Raw genomic sequence first — 3,802 nt, 5'->3', positions numbered from 1 at the left:
GCGGTCGCAGATTCCGATGCTGCGCGGCCGGAAGTTGATCTGCACGGTGCGCACACTACGCGTAACATGAACGTGTAGTGTAGTTGTTCTGTGTAGTTGTCACTGCTGCCTCCCCTGGTTGACTAAAATGAAAAGGCCAACTACACTACACGTTCATGTAACGCGTAGTGTGCGCACCGTGCAGATCAACTTCCGGCCGCGCAGCATCAGAATCTGCGACCGCACGTGTGTGTGAACGCGTAACAATATTTGTCAAACAGTGACAGGCAGACGTGCGCACGCTGCTTCATACGTACGCAGCTTCTTGTCACGCGTGAAATACAATCTGCGCGTAACAACGCACGCACGCACACACGCATAACAAAGTAACCATGCGTGCACACACACGTTGCTGTGCATCTTTCCAAGTGTTTTGACTTCGATTTCACCCCATACACGCACACGCGCACGCACACACACACGCATGCATGCACATACTCACACACACACACACACAAACACACACACCCACCCATGTATGGGCCAGGCACGTTAAACCACACACACACACACACACACACACACACGCACACACACACACACACACACACACACACACACACACACACACACACACACATACATACATACATACATACATACAAACACACACACACACACACACACACACATGCATGGGCCAGACATGTTGAACCACACACACACACACACACACACACACACACACACACACAAAAATACCAGTATCAGCCATGCAAGGCAACAAGCATCTCATCAGATGCAGTTAGTTAAAGTGGTCCTATTGTACAGATCCAACTGTCATTGCCCTTGACGATATGGACTCTTGAAGTCAGAGCCGGCCCCCCTCTCTCCGTAGTCCCGCCGTACACTCACCATCGAGAAGAAAGTTAAATAGACCCCTTTAAAGGTCAGGTGTCTCACCCAAGGACATTCCGTCAGTACTTCACCATCAAACCTGTGTTATAACTCGCCAGGAGAAAGCACCTGATAGTGACATGCACCCGATAGTGGGCAGCACCTACTTGATGAGTCATGAGAGAGAGCGAGAGAGAGAGAGAGGGAAGGACAGACAGACAAACAAACACAGAGAGAGAGAAATAAGTCTTCTTGCTCATGTCCACATTGGTTAGCTCCCTGCTTGAGAGAGGGGCGGAGGAGACCAGGGGCAAAATGGATTGTGAGAGACAGGAGTGTCCAGTCTGGTTTATACCTTGATTCCTCAGTCTCTGTATTTATATATTCCACCCCACGCTCACCATGGCCGGCTATTCACTGTGTGTGTGTGTGTGCGTCCATGAGTGTGTAGGAGGCGGGTTAAGTGAGCTATAGCATGCAAGGTTTCAAACAATGGGCATTGAATATGATGATTATGAACACAAACAGAATATCTTCATCAGACGATTACACCCACAATCGTTTTGCCATTCGACCTCATTTCCATTACAACACCAGGAAAAATAGACATGAGTCCTAATACCCAACCTTTAACCAGCGCACAGAGCACTTCCAACGCACACACACACACACACACACACACACACACACACACACACACACACACACACACACACACACACACTACTACTACTAAGGAACTATACAAAATGTCAAGGGCCTCTCCGTTTCCCCCAGTGTCCTGTGTGATGACGAATGTGCCTTGACAGTGGGGGCCTGGCGGCCTTTAGCCCCGGGGTGAGGACCATAGCTGCCGGCTCCCCGAGGTCGACCGGCGAGCGCTCACCTCACCGCGAACGCAAACGTTAACGCAAAGCGCTTCACATGAACCCTCAACCTACAGCCGTCACCATCGCTCAGCCGCGCGATGTATAGACGCCACGCCCGCGTATTAGCGCACTCTAAAAGCCCCTCGCCACCCGCCTCGTGTTTTTCCAGCCCCCCCCCCCGCCCCCCCCCCCCTTTTCCACGTTTACGTCTAAGGTGTCGTAGGGAGGCTCAGTCGCTGTGGCATATATAGGTCCTGTGTGTTTAATTGCCCTTGTATATCCGTAGTACATCACTGTCCGTCCGAGCAGGCGGGCGGGAAGTGGGGGGCGGGGGGGGGGGGGATGGGGCGGGGAATGCGCCAGTGTCAATCAAAGGGACACGCTTGGATTACCATCACTTCTACTCAATTACGCTTCATAAAAGAGAGAGAAGGAGAGAGAGGAGAGAATTGACAGGGGGAAAGAATTGCGCTGGGACGATTGAGCAGAAGAGAAAGAAAATGCAAGAAAATCTTGTCTTTTTTTTTTTCTCAGATTTCTAAGAATCGTCTCGGCATTTTGAGAAGTGTCTCGCTGTTCGCGTGCTGCCCTCTCCGCTCTCACTCTCTCCCGGTGGGTCTCACGGTGTTGTGAGGCGTCCGTATCATGTTTGGCCTGCCTTTATTACATAGATCCATAATTCCACATTATTGCATCATCTGTCCAGCCAAGTGTTTTCCAAAGCCGCGGGCTCTCCTGGCGGGCCTGACAGACGGCCACTGGCTGCCCATGTATGCAAGCCTGAGTGTTCATTGCATATGTATGGGAATATGTAAATGTGCGTTGGCGTGTGTGCGTGCGTGCGTGCGTGCGTGCGTGTGTGTATGAGTGTGTGTTGCGGTTGTGTCTGAATTGACGGTGCACCAGTGTGCTTTTGCGTGTCCATATGTTTCAACCCGCAGATACATCTACCATCTGTCCCATGTGCAACGCTAATTTAGCTCCCCTGTCAGAATCCCACTCTCCTTATATTCCCTGCTGTCAAGTCAGTCCATGTGGTGATGGTGGTGGTCCTCTCACTCTCTCTCTCTCTCTGTTGTGCTCTGTCTCGCCCTCTCCGTCTCTTTCAGTTTTTTTTTTCTTTCTTTTTTTCTTTGTGTTGTTTCTCTCCATCTCTCTCTCTCTCTAACTACGCAGTGGCGGTGATGATGGAGTTGTTTACTCTCTCTCTCTCTCGCTCTTGCTCTCTTGCTCTCTCTATTTCTCTTTCTGTCCTTACCCATTGTTTTTCTCACTTGTAGAATTAAGCTTGAGCAGCGTTTCACACTTGTTACCGTGTTGTGATAGGGGTGATGGTGGTGGTTGAGGAAGATGGTGGGGGGGGGTGGTGGTGGTGGTGGTGGTGGAAGGTGGGGTGGTAGTAGTATAGTAGTAGTGGTGCTGGTTGAGGTACGAGTGGTGGTGAAGGTAATGGTGTGGGTGGTGCCGGGGGGGTAAAGGGGGCTCTCAGGTCATTCCTGGGGTGCAGAGAGAGAGAGTGGGAAGAAGGTTGAACGTGTCAGGACATTCTTAAAGTAATCACTCAAAGTCCGCTTCGTACAAGCTTAAAGTTCAAGCTATGTCAACATACAGACAACCAATTGCAATGGCTCGGGTGTGTGTGGAACGGCCCACGGTCACAAAGGGCTGTGAGTGAGAGTGAGTTCAACGTGAGCAGTAACCGCTTTGGGAGAAGTCATTACACTTTGTTTTTGTTGTGAGGCATTCAGGAGAGTGTAAAACTCTGCTCCTACAAAAACAACGCTCGGCTGTATGCTCGGAGTTAGTGGATTTGATTACCTGAGTCTCACGTTAGGGCCCAGAAATAGCGTGTCAACACATTCACATTTCTCTAAGTCGAGGCACCAAGGTGTGACTCTATCGTGTCACTCTCGTGTGCTTCCCTCAGCGTATGTTCCACTCACTTTGACGTCAATTGAACGTGCTAATTCTCAAGCGGAAAAAATAATAATAATAAAATCGAAATCTCATTCATCCTTGTGAGCTTCATCCCGTGACGGTGATCATCTGCCAAAGGT

This window comes from Micromesistius poutassou (genome assembly GCF_964030765.1).
Source record: "Micromesistius poutassou genome assembly, chromosome: 20".
Classification (NCBI taxonomy): domain Eukaryota; kingdom Metazoa; phylum Chordata; class Actinopteri; order Gadiformes; family Gadidae; genus Micromesistius; species Micromesistius poutassou.
Note: the sequence above shows the minus strand (reverse complement) of the source record.